The following is a 17,269-nucleotide window of genomic DNA, read 5'->3' as shown; positions in this document are numbered from 1 at the left end:
CATCATGGTTTCTGCAAGTGGAATTTAAAGAAACTGAAGGATATTTCTGAAAGGAAACTGTAAAAAAAAGTCTTGTTCTAATGAGAACTGAAGTAATTCTTCTGATTGTTGGATTTTCATTTGCAAAATGCCATCCCATGTAAACCTTGCAGTGTCTGTATCTCCACTTCTTTAGTCTTAGAAACAGGTTAGCTTGGCTATGAGGTGCTTATATAAGTTAGAAATGGTATTTCTTCTTTCCTATGAAATCAGAAGTAAAATCCTTATCTGCTTCCAAGAAAGAAGAGCCTCTAAGCCTCTATTGCTTAATTTTCCAGATGCAAGGCTCTCCATGTTCCTTTTTTCCCTTGTTCTACAAAATTACGTCAACACATTACAATTTAAAAGAATTCTTTTTATTCTATAATGATATTTACTTACCTTCTTTTTTCTCTCCTGTCTTCTTTAAGTTATGTTACTGCACACACTACAAACGCCTTCCATTCTTCAAAGATAATTTGACCCTGGAAAAGTACATGGTTGTCCCTGGACAGCTGCAAAGCTGAGACAGGAGATTGAAGTATTATTCCTAATGAAAACCATCTAAGACTGCACAATCTAAATCTAAAGTGAGAGTTTTTCTATCTTGTTTGAGAGACCAGTAGCTTTGAGATAATCATAACCAAAGCATCTCCCTTCTGTCACATCTGTAACAAATAGTGTGTAATGTAATATTTTAGCCTTGAGACAGCATTAAAACACTCTCCTGGAATGCTGCATTATCTACCTTGAGCTAATCCTTATATCACATCACAGTTGCAGTGACTGATGAGTCTTTTTCTTTATAGGCTATGAAAACATGATTTATATCCCATCTGTTCATCACTACATGAGGAATTCACAGAAGGCACTGGCCACCCCCCTCACTGCTTGCTTTATCCTAAGTCACCTAGGATACAGTCATGTTAGTTATGTAGAGATGAATCACTAACTTGAAATAGATATTGAGACAAAAATATACTACATTTCTTCTCCTAGATTAATTTTCCAACAAAGTGTTGCTTTGAAAAACTATTCCTGCTCAACAAATGTCACTCACTTACGGAAAAGATTCGGCGCTGTTTGGAAATTCATGGCCTATTTATATACAAGATCCAGTAAAATAATCACAGTGTCCTCTGGCTTTGGAATCCTTTTAAGGATTCCTCTGAAGTATTGTTGAATGTCTATAACACAGCCTTGAAGCTTTCCTCTCTTGTGCAGTTTAGAAATGCAGAAAAATTGTTTTCAGTGGCTTCCTTTGTAGTTTGCTGAGAATCTTTGAAAGCAAGAAAATGAGAATTTGGTTTCCATTATTCAAAATAACATCATAATTTACTGATTGGAGCAAATGAAGCAATATTTTCAGCAGATGCTCCAAAGATAATCTTACTCATCTTCTCCACACACAATTCAAATTATTGCAGCCAGTGCAATGTTGGTTTCAGCAGGGTCCTTCTTGATTAGGGACACTAATAGTAAGCTCAGAATCAGACCCTTTATTTCATCTACCACTCAGAAAATTTCTAAGTGCATGACTGAGAGGAAAAGAATTCTCCAAAGTTATCATTCTTTAGCAAGCTCAAAACCCAAGGGAATTTGAAAATTCTCCTCTTTTGCATTGCCATGATACCTGTCAATGTTTCTATTTGCAGAGTAGTGACTCAGATTTCCCCTTTTGAATCAACATATTAAAAGAGTGAATCTGTTTCTCACATCCTACTTTTCCTCCTTTGGTATAGAAACCTGCATCCCTGAAGGCAATGAGAGGAAAAATCTCTGCATAAGGATATGAGAACTGCTGCTTGGCTCACAAAAAGATGCCTATTGTCCTTCAGTTGCTTCATATTTTTAAAACAACCCACCCCAAGACCAGTGGGCCTTAAAAGAAATTTGCTGATGTTATGTTTCCTGTTGCCACTATTTGACACTGCTTTCCTACTTTTCCATGAGTGATATCCTGTCTCACTAGGGCAAGAAATAAAAATAAAAGGTTTCCTCTTTCTGGTGTTTCACATCAAAAGAAATGGCACCTCAGTGGACATTATGTCTCTGATCAAACTTTTTCCTTGCTTTTTAAATTTTCTTTAAAAAATATATTTAGTGCATCTTCTGAGTTGCCACTACATTTGTTTTGTTTTGCTTTGTTTTGGGGGGGAATGGGGGTGGGTGCTGTTTGCAAGGGAGTTTTTGTCACCTTCTTACATGATGCTTGCTTTGAATTTTGGTCCCTTTCTATCTGTGAGGTCTCATTCTACAGTTTGATAGTCACCATCCAGGAAACCTCAGAATCTTTAATGAATCTTAATGCTCTTATCTTAGATTTTATAGTGATCATTGTAGGTGTTGAGAGCCACTTTGAGGCATTTGGTATTATTTTGTTTATTTGCTTTTCCTTAAATCTACAGCATCCACAACAACCCTTCAAGTTTTAGGTCTCTTCCAAATGAAATACTTTATTCTAATATCTTGAAAAGAGTAAGAAGACTGTATGCTTTGGGATCTCTTGTTTATTGATTCAGGGTTGGTTTTTGTTTTCATCTTCATTCTTTTAATTTCCATCACCTCTCCTATGAAGACAGATTGAGAGAGTTGGGGTTGGTCAGCCTGGAGAAAGCTCCAGAGAGACTTTACAGCAATTTCCACTCCCTAAAGAGGGACCTAAAATAAAGCAGGAAAGGGACTTTTTACAAGGACAGATAAGGGATGAGAGTTAATACCTCTGAACTGAAGGAGTGTAGGTTTAGATTAGATTAGATTAGATATCAGGAAAAAATTCTTTCCTGTGAGGATGGTGAGGCACTGGCAGACGTTGCTCAAAATTTTGGATGCCAAGTCTCTGGAAATTCAGGTCCAAGCTGAATGGAGCTTTGAGCAATCTGATCTAGTGGAAGATGCCTCTGCTTATGGCAGGAAGGTTGGAAATCAATACTCTTTAATATCCCTTTCAAACCTAAACAATTCTATGATTCTGTGATTAAATATGTTGGGCACAAAAAATGAGATAAAAAATTGTAATTTCAGAATCAGCAAGACTACCATTTCTACCCTCAATGAGAAATTTGAGACTTTTTCCTTATTCTCAAGTGTAACTGAAGTGAAATGGGAGACAAGGTTCTTCAGAGAGATGTTTACTGTAAGGAATCTGACTATGCAGAAAGATCTTGGTAAATTATCATGAAACAGGCAAAACAGTGCTGGGCAGTAAAGCCACATGCTGCAACTCAAAATTAGTTAAAAATAAGTTTTGTCTGCAACAGAACAAATTATCAGCAAGACAGATGGCCAAAAAGAGGAAAATCAGAATTGTTTCCTCTGGGGCTGGATTTCTGAAAATAAACACTCAGTCTTGTCTCAACTTTGAGACAGAAAATAGAATTCAATAGCATGGAGGAAACTGGAGAATCACACAATAGCAACACAGTATTTCAAAGTGTGGCAATATGAGGGAGGGGAGCAATAATGACAATTGTTCTGGAGGCTGTGCTGAAAGCAGACCGGGAGGAAGTTTGGTCTGCCTGAGAGCAGAGGCAGTCTGGGTGCTGGGGGGCCTTGGCCTTGCTGGCTGTCCTGTTTACTCCTCGTAGCTGCACCACTAAATCCCCCTGTTTATACATTGCTAACCAAGCCCTGCCTCTGCCTGGGAGGAAAAAGTCATCAAGATTTTCATCATATTTTAAACAACAAGAGAGCTGGCAAAAAGTTTTTCAAAGCCGGCACAGTGATGTAATGAATAGCTCCAAGAGAATATTCTGTGGTGATGGTGGAGGTTACAGCTATCAAAGAACAGGGAACGCCTGTCACTTTCATTTTAAATGCTTATTTTTAGCTTATTTTTAAAGAATTCTACATTTTTTTTAAAAGGCTTTGACTTGTCACCAAATTTCCCAGAAAGTCTCTGCTTAAGTTCCCCATGCTTATACAGTGAAACTTTGAACATGATGAATGGGGGTCTCTCCAAATGAAAAGAACATTTTGTTAGCATAGATGAAATGACTGTTCTGGGAAAGTCTTCGGCCCAAGGAATTTTGAGCATGCCTAATTATATGGATGGAACTGCCCAAAAGACTACTTAGGTCCCCATATATTTTGGAGAAGTTTCTAGGCTTTTCCATGTAGGAACAAATTCATCTGTGAAAGTTGAGATGAAAATATTTATTAGGAACAGAGTTTAGACGTGTATGGGTCCCTAAAACTCTGAGCCCAGAGATAAAAATCTGGCTACAAAATTCTAGTGCATACTGAGGCTTCTTCATTGTTACCAATGAAAATTCTGATGCTAATAAAAGCCATTTAGCTTTGTTGAGTAATTATTTATCTCCCTAATAAAATGCTTGTCAAAAGAAGAGATTTGGCTGGAGTACCAGTTAGCCTTACATACCTTACAGCTGGGGACAAAACCTGCAGACAGAATTGCTCACAATGGGCCACATGCTGCAGCGTAACCTGGTCTGATCCTCCATGCTAATCCTGGATGAGGAAGAAGCAAAGGAGCTGAATACCACAACTGCATATTATCCACAAGGTGTCCTCTAGCAGGGAAATTCTTCACTGAGCTGGAGCTCCGTGGAGGGGTAAGTGGGACAGGACTGCCCAGCCACACTGCCACCCATATCTCAGCCAGGAGCAGGTGTACTGGACTACACTGAAAAGGGATGGTCAGCCCTTCTGGTCTGTGAGCTAAAATAATCAGTGAGCACCAACAGTACATATTTGTGCCTGCTTTGTGCAAGTTTCAGACATCACTGAGCCTCCACAACATAAGTACATCATGAAAATGAAAAATAAATTACCAGCTGTTTGGGTCTTCCTTTGCAAATTATACTTAGACAAATTTATGAAAAAGAATGTCACTTCACTTGCAGTGCTCTTCACTTACTTCAAATATTGTGGGCAGGAAGTTGGGTTTGCAGTGCTTTTATTTCACATGTAAAGGATGACCTTCAGCTCACCTCCCTGTGGGGGTGAGGAGAAGGCCATCATCATCTCCCTGGTGCTTGGCTTCTGTGTCCAACCTGCTGCTGCATATTATCACTGGCAGATGGTCACACTGCTGTGTCTGCCCTGCCACACTCACACAAATCACCTCACCTGCCTTAGGTCACAGCCCTGTGCTGCCAGAGAGAGTGACAAACACCCCTCTCCTGTTACAATATCTCCTTCCCCAGAGGAAGGCCCTGGGGCCATGCCAGGGCCTGGGGAAAGCAGAGGTGGGGTCAGTTGTTTCCTCTGCTCCCTGTGTGCTGCAATTTAACCAAGTACCCCTGTTTCCTGGCAGCACAGAGAGGTCTGGACTGCATCATGATAAAAAAAACTTGACTCTTCAATTTAGTGATTAATAACACTTAGAATACTTAAAAATATGAGCTGGTGAAATAATACATCAAAATATGAGCTGGTGAAATATTAGAACTCATTTAAATCCCAAGCCACTTTGGGAAACAAGTTCTGTCCACTCACTTGTAGTTGCTATAAACACCTCAAGGCTCCCCGGGTCCTGGGCAAGGCGAGGGGAAGCACATGCCTTTCTCACAGATGTCCATGCCTTGGTTCACCATGCAGTGAAACACCCTTCCTGCCAAAGGGTGTTTTCAGCACTGCTTGGAATTTATCCCATGCTTTTAATCTACCATAAACAACGGCATTGCATTTGTCTCTCTCATCTCTGAATGTTGTTTATACTCACTTGGATGTAGTGAAGGCTGGCTAGTCCAACTGGATTTCTTCCCCTGCTGCTTTTCCATGGTAATTAATAAACTCTATCCTGTTTACTGATCCCAGTATGAACCCCCAGAAACAGGGAGTTGTGGTGATTCACAGTAGTTGTTTTGAATTCAGTGAGGCTGAAAAAAAAAAATGTTCCCTGCATTGCCAGTGTTTTCTAAACAGGTATGAAATGACAGTGGCTCTCAAGAGGAGTCAGGACCCTGTCTCTCCTAATTCAGTGAGGCCAAACTAGCAGAAAGATGCCCCCATGGCATTTAATAGTATGTATGATACTGAAGAGAGCTCGGATCACATATGGGCATTTCCAACCATGTGTTCAAAGCTCTCAGCAATCCAGCAGAAGTGTTTTCATCTAAATATTTGAAAGGTCTCTGCATCTAGTGAGCTAAGCAGTTGTAAAAATCAGGGCACTTGTCTTGGAGCACTTGGTAAAAGTATGCAAGGGCCTTTTCTAACAAGAATCCTGCATGAATACCTGTGTAAATATAAATGCATGTGCCAGCAATTGCTGCAAAAACAAAAATTATGGTATTTCTGAGTTTTATTTAGAACTTTGTATATAGAAGCAGAAATGAACCACTCTATTAGGCTAAAAACCTGTCACACATGAGAGAGGTTTTTGTGAGGCACACCTATCTCTACTTACTTGTATAGAAAAGCTGCCCTGAGGAGTACTTTTCTTGGCTGGAGTCTATGAAAAATTAAATTTAGTTTTCTAAGCAAGAGGAGGCAGGAGAGTGGGCTGGTTACTCTCTTAATTTCCTGGGGAAAATTCCTAGGCAGAGTTCTTTGTCCAGTTTTAGTAAGAATGGCCAGACTACTGGGTATTTTTACATGTCAGAAACTAATCCTAGCACAGTTTATACATACTAAAGGACTGTCAAACAGTACTAGAAGTTAATTCATCCCAGCAGTCCCTCTAAAAGAAGCTGCCGTGATACATCCGGACCCTGCAGTCACATCTGTTCTGCACATTGCAGGGATGATGTCAGGCATAAGCCACATAATTCCAGAAACACCCTTTGGAAACTAATCTATAATATCCCTCAATCCAGTATAGCAGCACATTTGTTAAATCCAATTATTATTGCCAAAGAAACCTGACAGATCATGGTGGGGATATGTGCTTTCCCACCCACTGTCCTTTGGAGAGGACCAGATGGAAGCCACGTTGCTTCCTGAAGAGTGGGATGGAAACTGCAGCCCTTCCTGGGCTGATCCCAACATCCAATGGGAGCATACCTGCCTTGTGGTGTCAGTCAGCTCTGCTCACACAGCTTTACACCCCTGGTTCTGTAGCAATTAAGGCAAAAGGAGAAGCCTCAGATGAAGATTTGGTGGCCCATTTGGACACAATCTAGCTAGGAGTCTGCTCTGGGATCAGCTCATGAGGCTTCATGACAAGACCCTTCTTTAGAGCCAGTTATGTGGTAACTTCTGCAAAACAGGGGAGAAAAAAACCATCTTGGATCCAGACGAACACAGACACGGCTTCTTGTTCTCATTTGAAATGGAAATTTAAACACGGATGTTTAGATAGACACTCCTCCTAGCAGCTTCTTGCTTGCTGCTTACTTTCACATAAGCCTTTTGTAATTTAAAACAAATTTGAGGCTTCTAATTACTCAGGAATGCTTTCCATTACAGCAGTCCTGAAGCTCTGTTCCTCTGAATGTCCTCAGTAACCCTGTGTGGGCTGTGGTTCTTATCCCTCCTGTTCCCCTTCTCTGTTACAGGTTTCTTTTCCCAGTCTGAATATGCACACTGCAGAAATGGTCTTTTGCTTTCCAAAATGCACCATAATGTAGTGCAGGACAACTGACCTGAGCGGGGATCTCAGACCCTGAGAACCATGACTGCAGGGTGTTTTATCCTTAGCCCAGGCAGATGCCTCTCAGTGTGAAAACGCTCAGCACAAAATGTCCACATTGTGTGAAAACAAGTAATAAAGGATAAAGTTTGGATGGAATTTTTTTAGATTTGTCCACAAAGACAATAAAACATATAGTATTTTTTAAGAGTATGGTCTAAATATTGATTGCTGGAATTAGAAATAAAAAGAAAAAAACAACCCAGAACAATTCTTAGAAACAGATTGAAGTAAAAAAAATTTACCTGACTTAGGTATAGTTACTTTCCACCAGTACCTATAGCAGATACCTTCATGGGCACAGATTTATTTAGAGATATTTAGTAAGGTTATAGAGATACAGAGATCAGCTTAAGAAATCCTAAAACTGCTCAAGTTGAGAAGAACTTTCCACACATTTTCTGTTCTTATTTTATTCTGTAACTTCAGACCATCAGCCAGTGCTGTGGACAGAATAAAGGCCTAGACTGACTTTTGATTTGAAGCTGCACACCACTTTTCCTGCTCCTGTGTGCACCCTGCTCTGGCTGCTCCCCAGTGCTTATGAGATACACCAGCTCCATCCCTTTCTCACAGATGCAGAGCAGCTTACATGGGAGGATATCAAAGTATTTTGAAAAACTCACGTGTGCAGGAGTTGGCCAAGAACCATCTCCATTTTTCAGCACCATGACAGAGGAGCTAGAAAGTTTCAATTGCAGAATATCAAATCTGCCCTTATGACCAGCCCTATCTGAAATAAAACAAGATTAAGCTGCAACTAAATCTTTATTTCATTCCAACAGCCCTAGGGAAAAGTATTCTGCTTGGATGGAAACCCTAAGTGTGGGAGCATGGATCAGTAAAACAAACTGGGTAAGGGAGCAGGGAGAAGATACCACTTGGAAAGGGGAATGGTAAAAAACAGAGACTTTTTAGTATTTTGTAGGCATTTTCTTCTCTCCTGAGCAGGGCACCCCCTAGCTTGGTGCAAAGTGGTGCTGAAGTTGGGAGCACCATTTCCCTGGATTTCTCATTTTGTCAGGGTGGGAGATAGATAAGGTTGATGCAGAATCTCAGCAAGCAGCAACACTGAGGCAATGCTCTGAACTTCCAGGACATGTGAAGGGGCCTGCAGTCAGAGGCATTCATCCCTGCCATCAAGAGCTGTGACTCTTCAAAGAGGGTAGCAATATGAATATGACATGTGCACAGGCACTACTCGTGTATTTAACACAAATAAAAGTACACCTCAGCCTGCTGAGCAAACAAACACAACGACAAAAGGAAGGCAAAATTATCTTTTTTTTTAATTTTTTTTTTTTTTTTTAAAGCAGGAAAGTCAAATCAGAAATCCTAGTTGGGGAGGGGGGAGAATACTTGGCAAAATAAAAGACATATTTCTATTTTGATTATCCTTACTTAAGGATATCCTTAAGACAGGAACAGTTCTGTAGAAAGGTGATTTTCATGATCAGCAAAGGCACACATGGAGATGCAGCTATAGTGGTAAAAGTGTTTTTTCAATAAGAACTTAATTTATTCAGCTAAAGTGGAATCAAGAAAAATAATCAGTCTAACATGCTCTTCTGCTTCTGTGAAGCAATGCCACAGTAAGAGCGATTCGCACACACACACCAACCAGCTTTTTTTTTCTGTATGAGGCACACGGTTGTGGATATAACACACATTTCCTTTTAGCTGCAAAGCTTTTACAGTTTGCTCTTAATCAGATTTTCCTTCAAAAAAGAGATGAGTAAGTAAGAGACAAAAGTTCATGAACTCAAATCAGTGGTGCAAATCCCCTAGTTAAAAATCATTTGAACTTTTCTGAACTTCCAGATTTGAAGTGTAATTTGATTTACACTGTGTGGTTTATAGTGCTGCTGAGTGCAGCTGTGACACTGACACAGAGCAGAGCCACACAAAGTGCTGTTTGGGGGAGCAGAAATAGTTTTATAGGAAGTGTGATAAATAAAGCTTTGCTTTAAGTTTTTAGTTTGAAGATCATTTACTGTCTATTCAAGACATTTTCCCATTCAGATGATTAAATGCATATTGGTCAGATCCCAACAGAGAGAGAATCATTGCCTTGGCTAGTTCTACACTGGAGTTGACCTCAGTGTTGCAAAATGTACAGGCAGTTCTCAAAGGAGTCTGAAATTTGCATGTCAAAGTTCTTCACCTTGCACTCCACATGCACAAAAAGCAATGCATGTGTCCAGCCCAAATGCACCAGATTTAATACTAGTATCAGATAGGAAACAACTTCTTTCAAAGAGAGTTGTAACAGACTTAGTTATTAGTGCATCACATTTATCTCATACTGAAATTTCTGAAAATCGGTATTTTAAGAAAAAGGATAGATTGAAAATAGAAGAATTAGCTCAGCTATGCAGAAGGAATATTCTTGTCCTCAGGCTCAGCTGCAGCATATCAACTATTATCAACTTTAAATTTCTTTTCCATGTTTCTGATGGAAATATTAAAAGATTAATTATTTCCTATCTGTTATTTGCTTGTAGCGTGATAAATTATTTCAATGGAATTCTGTGTCACTCTTCCACTTTGATGCATGCAAATTGATTTTATTTTAAGTTAAATTATGCAGTGGAAACCCATTCTTCCTGTTGCTTATGAGGGTGGAAAGGAAGAGATTTGTTCAAGTGATCTTTAGGAGGAGTGTCAGTACCTACCCTTCCCATGACACGCATGCAAGGGAGTGCTATGGCAGATTATTCTTAACATTGCTTTTCAAGCAAACTGCTGCACAATTCAAGAGGCTCACCTTGTGAGAACAAAGCAGAGAAGCCTTTGAATGCTGCCTCAGACTGAGCCACAGCAAAACACCACTCTACCCTTCCATGTACTGTTGTTGCTTTCTTTTAAAAATAATTACTGAGATCGTTCTGCTGTAAAATGGATACAGCTGCATCCACACCAAAGAGCAGAGCTCAGTTATAGCACAATAAGGCTCAGCCCCCCGTGATACAGCCCAAGCAAATGTCATCTCAGAAGGAAAAATCACGTTCAAAAGAAAAGCAACTGAATGGAGTAAAAATCCCAAATTTTACCAAGTAGCCAGGATTTAATAAAAGACCATACCCATCACAAAATACTTCACTGATAATCCACAACAACAAAAAGGTAACATTATAGAGTGAGCCAAAACTATCATATCAATTCATAAGACTTCACTCTCTGCTTTTGCACTGGTTTGCCATGGAAGACACAGAAGGAACATACTGATGTTTTACTGTATGTTTTTACTATACATTCAAGGAATATGGAGAGCATTGAGGAAAGCTCCAGACACAATTTGCTACCAACAGCAGATGATGTACATTGTCAGGGTCAAATGTCAGAAAACTGAAAGACATTTGCAAGCCTTGCACATTCCTTTTAGAGCTTGGCAACCATCCAGATAATCTAATTATTCCCTACGGTTATACTATATTTGCTTGAAAATACTTGCCCAAAGTACATGGGTTAATTAATTAATCCATACATGTATTAAAGCTTGTAGAGGAAGTGGCAAGTAAGACTGAAATAATCTCACCAAAATCTGAGGGCAAATTTAAACAAGATAGTATGACCAATTCTCCATGGCTGGTGCCAAGATTTGGACAACATTATCTGAGATTAAACTAAGTATCACAAATTCAAGCCTTGGAATGTAGAAATTCTATTATTACAATACTGAACCGATGGAAAACACAATGCAGCAACAAGTACAATCTGTGGGTTTAGAAGCTAACAAAGCTACAAGCACTGAAAATACACCTAATGGGTAAAGAATGTTTCTGATCTAACTTTTGTTGGTATGAGTAACTATGCCCTGCAGACCAACTCCCAAGTGCAAGGCACAAAGTAATCTTTAGCAATTAAATTTAAATCTGACAATAAATCATTTTAGAAGCATTCTCCTTGTTCACTTGGGAAAATGTTGCGTGAAAAATCTTGGTCATAAAGAGTGCATGTTTGCTAATTGATACTGAGCTGGGGGAAATAATGAGTCAGTCAGTGGGGAGGTGTTCTATAGGGTTTAGTTAAATAGAAAGCACAGTGGATAATCAGAGCTAGTTTTGGAGTTAGCATAAGTAACAAGGGCTACACCAATCTGGATGAGACAGTTCTTATATTCATCTTGTCTTCATCACCTGTTTATCACCTTCATCACCTGACACTAAATGTTAAAAAAATAAATAAATTTTATAAATTATCCATTTCATAGTCTTTAACATTTATCAGTTGAGATAATTTTTTCTCATCAGGAGCACTAGAACAGCTTTTGAGCAAAATTCTGTGGCAGTTTGGAAAAGACAAATCAAACAAAACCTGAAGATGGGATCCATTTTAATTTAAACCAGCAAGGAAACAAAATATTTGGAGAAAAATGGAAAAAATGTTTTTTTCTCCAGGAAGTAGTGAGAGGCAGTGAGACACAAATTGCAACTCTTTACAATGTTGACTTCCCAGCTGTCACTACTCCAACTATTTTCTGACACCATTAATTACACACAAAGTATGAATATTTTGGCATTAAAATGACTGCTCTAGATCAGACAGAATGATAGAATCATAGGATGATTTGTGTTGGACCTTAAAGCACATCTCATTGATTTTCACTCCTCAGGTTCTTCACTGAAGGTATTTTAACTTGTTGATCCTTTAAAAACTTCTCCCTTAGAGAGGACTTTCAAGAACCATTTTTATATTACAAAACCTCACTCCAGATAAAACCTGGCAGTGTTCTGAATTTCAAAAGTGGAAATGAAAATTTATTATTAAATGTGGATGTACCTTCATGCAGCTGGATATCCTGCCTGGTGTCCTGTATACCCTGAAGCACTTGAATGAACCCAGAAAAAAAGAAAAAATCCATGTCAATAAAATCAACTGACCATTTAGTTTAACTTTCAGTGTCAGAAATACTTTGCACACATATTTACAAATGGAGGACTGGGCAGATTTCTCATGTAATTAATTTGGAACCTATTCCTTTGAGCATTCCCATTTTGCAACAAAAACTACAACAAAAATATTCTTTCATTTAACTTGAAACAAACTGAATAAGGCATGCACATGAAAATGCAGCCTGACATTTATTTATAATAAACAGAAAGAATTTTAAAGACCACCAGTAATCCTTAGCTTCTTCACGAGTCACACAGAGGTTTTTTTCTCTTGCTGTCCCCTCCTTACTGCAGAAAAGCCAGCAAACACCACTGTGAACACAGCAAGGAGAACTGCTGTGTCAAAACTGATTTTCCAGGACTGAAATGTCACATGGAAGTGCTCTCCTTAGCAATCCAAAAATAGAATCCTGAAATCCAGGTCATACTTCATAACAAGGTATGAAACCAGTTAGACACCAGTCATCCCAGTTTGGAGAGAAATCAGAAATTTTACATGTGACCAAAACTGCCAATAGTTCCCTGTTCTTCAGGTTCTATGAGAAAATACAAACAGATCAATTAGGAGGGAAACCCCTTTGGTTTTTTAAACTTTTAGGACTAAAATATTTTTCTTCACTATTTCTTTCCCTCCTCAAATGGAAACTAAATGTCATGGTAGGATTATAGAGGACACACACAAAATAAGAGCAGACTGCCATTCAGGCTCAGTGACCTTTGGATCCTGAAAAGGCAGGACAGCCCCCACCCCTCAGAGTCATCACCTACCAGCTTCATGTCACTGGGCAAGCAGAGCTGTGGACAGCTCTTCTTCCCTTGTCCCATTCCCAGCACTCTCCTTCACCAGAGAGAGTTCTCCTTTGTACTTTGTGTGTAACATAAGGTTAAAATTATATGAGAGATGAACAACAAACAAAAACCTATTTTTCTCCTCCACATCAACACACATACTCTCTCTTGCTTTTTTTTTTTCCCTTCACACACCTTTCACATCTATTAGCCATAAATATTTAATATTGACAGTGTGCTACAAAAAAATCTTTTCATGGGGTTGTTAGCCATCACTTAAATGCCATTCTGAAAAATAAGCTTGATTTAGAACTGTGTATTTTCTCAAAATCTATCTTTTATGAGCCTTCCCCACCAATCTTCCCTTGTCCCATTCCCAGCACTCTCCTTCACCAGAGAGAGTTCTCCTTTGTACTTTGTGTGTAACATAAGGTTAAAATTATATGAGAGATGAACAACAAACAAAAACCTATTTTTCTCCTCCACATCGACACTCTCTCTTGCTTTTTTTTTTCCCTTCACACACCTTTCACATCTATTAGCCATAAATATTTAATATTGACAGTGTGCTACAAAAAAAATCTTTTCATGGGGTTATTAGCCATCACTTAAATGCCATTCTGAAAAATAAGTTTGATTTAGAACTGTGTATTTTCTCAAAATCTTTTATGAGCCTTCCCCACCAGACAGATCTGCTTATTAAGAGTTATGGTTCTTGAATGAGTTTTATTTTCTGTATAGCATTAAAGTATGGGGAAGGGTATAGGCTTCCATTATTCACTGAAAAAGCAACAGTGACTTAAAAGCCAACACACAAAACCTTAATGGAAAATACCCTCAAGTCCTAATATGCCAGTGGGTTTGAAAGCTTCAGCACTTTTCTTATCTCAGACACAAAAAGTTGTTGCAGCCTGGGGCAGGTCAGGGAACTGGAAGTCCAGGGTTATGCTCAGTCCTGTACCAGTGCTTGGCTGATCTCCCTCCTCCTAAAACACCTCAGGACAGCATACGCATGAACAAAGGCACGGGGAGGATGTTTGAGTGCTCAGACTGTCTGATCCACTACATCCTCCCTTCCTCACCCCTGCAGCCAGCAGGGCAGCGATGCCCTGGAGGCAGAGGGAGAGATTCTGATCACAGGAATCCCGAGCACAGGGCCAGGCTCTCACCCACGTTAAACTGCTCCTGAAGATCCTCATTGCTGCAGCTTTCCTAGCCAGCTCCCAGAGTTACATACTGGCAGAAGAAGGCAGGGAATTGGAGAGGCCTTGTGACTTGGCTTCATTTTTTGAAATGTTGGGTATTAAACACTCCTAATTTTCCTTCTCTTTGCCCTTGCTGGAAGACATCCTTCCCTTTCCCCCCAGCTGCAGACCCCTTTGAGCTATTTCAGATGTCAAATAGGACAGGTGAGGACAGGCTCCTACAGAGGAACAGTGTGTGAGAGGATGAGTATGGAAGAAGAACCAAAAAGGAGAAGAGTGGAAGCTAGAGGACTGGTGAAGTTTCAACAGAAGAATCACAGTAGATAGGATGAGGGAGGGAGAACAGAGCTAGAGGACATGGGATGTGAACAGGTCAGGAAAGGAGTGGGGTACAGAGAAGAAAATCAAGAGTGGCAGGAAAAGGAAGGGAAGCAGCCTCTTTGCATGATGAGATTTTGTGCGTGAGTTTTGCCCATTAATTCTTGCATTAAGCATCAAGCAACACCACAGCAGACACAGTTAAGCTGGTTGGTAATTCTGGCTGTGACTGAGTCTCTCTGTTCCTATCCTCCTTTCCATCCCTTTCCTTCCCAGTGGGCTGTGCAGGCAAGTGCTGACAAACAATCCTGTCAAGGCCAACTCCATCTTCACATCAGCCCTTCTGCTTCACTACCTCTCAGCCTTCTTGTCCCTCCAGAAGTATCACGTCACCAACCGTTGAGGACTGAAGTTCCCAAGGTGTCATCCTGCCTTTACTCAGCTGACATTCAGTAAAAACTCCTTGAGTACTTAGAGTTGATGCTCATTTGGCAAGAGATTAGAATAAAAATCTACTATCAGACTAATTGAGATTTCTTTGCTGAAGTGACTGGTGCTGATTGCAGCTGCTTATCACTCACACTGTTGTGGGCTTCAGGCATTGTAAAGCACACAGAAAACAGGCTTGGGTTGTTTCTGCTTTGGAAACAAATACACCTAATGCTATTTCCTCTGAGGTCAGAACACTTCCATAACAGCACCACAGACAACAATGGGAATTTTGCTGGAAGTTTTGCCCTCACCCTTATTAGCTACAAAATATTTTGATATATTTTGTGAGTCTTACGATACACTACTAAAAATGTTCAGGTTTAAATGTCTGTGCAGTTGTGCTGGAGGTGCAGATGTAGGCATGGAAAGTTAGGAGTTTGATCAAGTCCATGGTTCCCCCCATAAAGCAAAAAGCCCAGCAGCAAAACTTTATGCTGTGGCCAGTGGGGCTTTGGAGGTGTGCACCATAAGAAGGAGCATTTCTGATTTCAGTATCTTGAGAGAAAGCAGAGGACAGCTTCATAGCAAAATTCATAATTGTAATTTAGTTTCTTTAATTTATTTCCCCATTAATACTGAGACAATTTTTTATGCACTGCTTTTAAAATGTACTTGCAAATATGAAAAAGATACTAGATAATGTTAAGCCTTTTGTCAGAGCATTCTAGATGCACTTTCAGATATGATTTACTATGGTCATCTGTTATTAAATAAAAACCTGTGCTTAACCTTTAAATTTCATCAGCATGGATCAGTTTGTTACTGGCATATGGCGTCACTCCCCCCTTGCTAATCTGGTGATTAGTTTTAACTGTCTTTAGTGCTAAATGAGTTATTTTCTGAGCAAGATGCAGCAGTGCAGGCAAACCTCTCACAACAAACCACCATCATGGAACCATCAGTGAATCCTTCATGTGGCTTCCCACATAGTGCCTTCTCTTTTGCTAAGAGCAGTTTACAAACTACAGTGGGATTTTCCATGAAAGTTTGACCAAAATTTGTGAATAAAATATATTTTTAAGAATATTCAGTATCTCTTCCATCCCATTTACACTTACTCCCTACTTTGTATTTTCATTTCAAATCATTCCCATCTTTCTGAAAGTTACCATATGGTAAAACTGTAAAGATATTTTTTAATTCTATTCCAATTTTTTCCAATAAGGAGGGAGCCCTGAAAAATTAGGTACTTAGAGTAAAAGGCTGGCATGAAACATGTTTGATTTTACTGGACTGTAAGCCTTCAGGGTTAATGGTCTCCATTGACCTCTGGGAAACCACAGTGCTGTGATGTACAGAGGCAGAGTAGCAGTCAGGTGTGGGCATCGCATAGTACCATGCCAGCAGGTGCCAGACCTTCTAATGGGAAATCTCTGGGAAACCACAGTGCTGTGATGTACAGAGGCAGAGTAGCAGGCAGGTGTGGGAATTGCATGGTACCATGCCAGCAGGTGCCAGACTTCTAATGGGAAACCCCAATTTGAAACAAACAAACAAACAAAAAAAAAAAAAAAAAAAAACGAAAAATATATTAAAAAAAAAAACCACAAAAAAACCTCAAAGAAATTAACTTTAATAAATAAATAAATAAATAAGGGAAATTAAGCAGAGGGATTGTCAGTCTCTGCCAATAGTCCTACCACAGTAAGAGGGGAAAGCCTCATCAGTTCCATGCATGCAAAGTACATTCATCCATCAGAACCATGCAAAAGCAGAGAAAGAAGCTGGATGTATTCTTTACTGTAAATAGTAAATTGAAGCCAAATTAATTACAATGTGGTTTGTTCCTTTATCATCATGAACTATGATGTGCCAAGACACAGAGTCTTTGGGAATAATAATCAAGCAACAACACGAAAGCCTTAGCAATTTGCTCCTTACCACCTGTTCTTCAATGTAAAGGAGAATCACTACCTGGTATAGAAAGGGCTGAAGAATCTAACACATTGTGGAAA

The sequence above is a fragment of the Passer montanus genome, unplaced genomic scaffold, assembly GCF_014805655.1.
Source record: "Passer montanus isolate IOZ18808 unplaced genomic scaffold, ASM1480565v1 scaffold27, whole genome shotgun sequence".
NCBI lineage: Eukaryota > Metazoa > Chordata > Aves > Passeriformes > Passeridae > Passer > Passer montanus.
Note: the sequence above shows the minus strand (reverse complement) of the source record.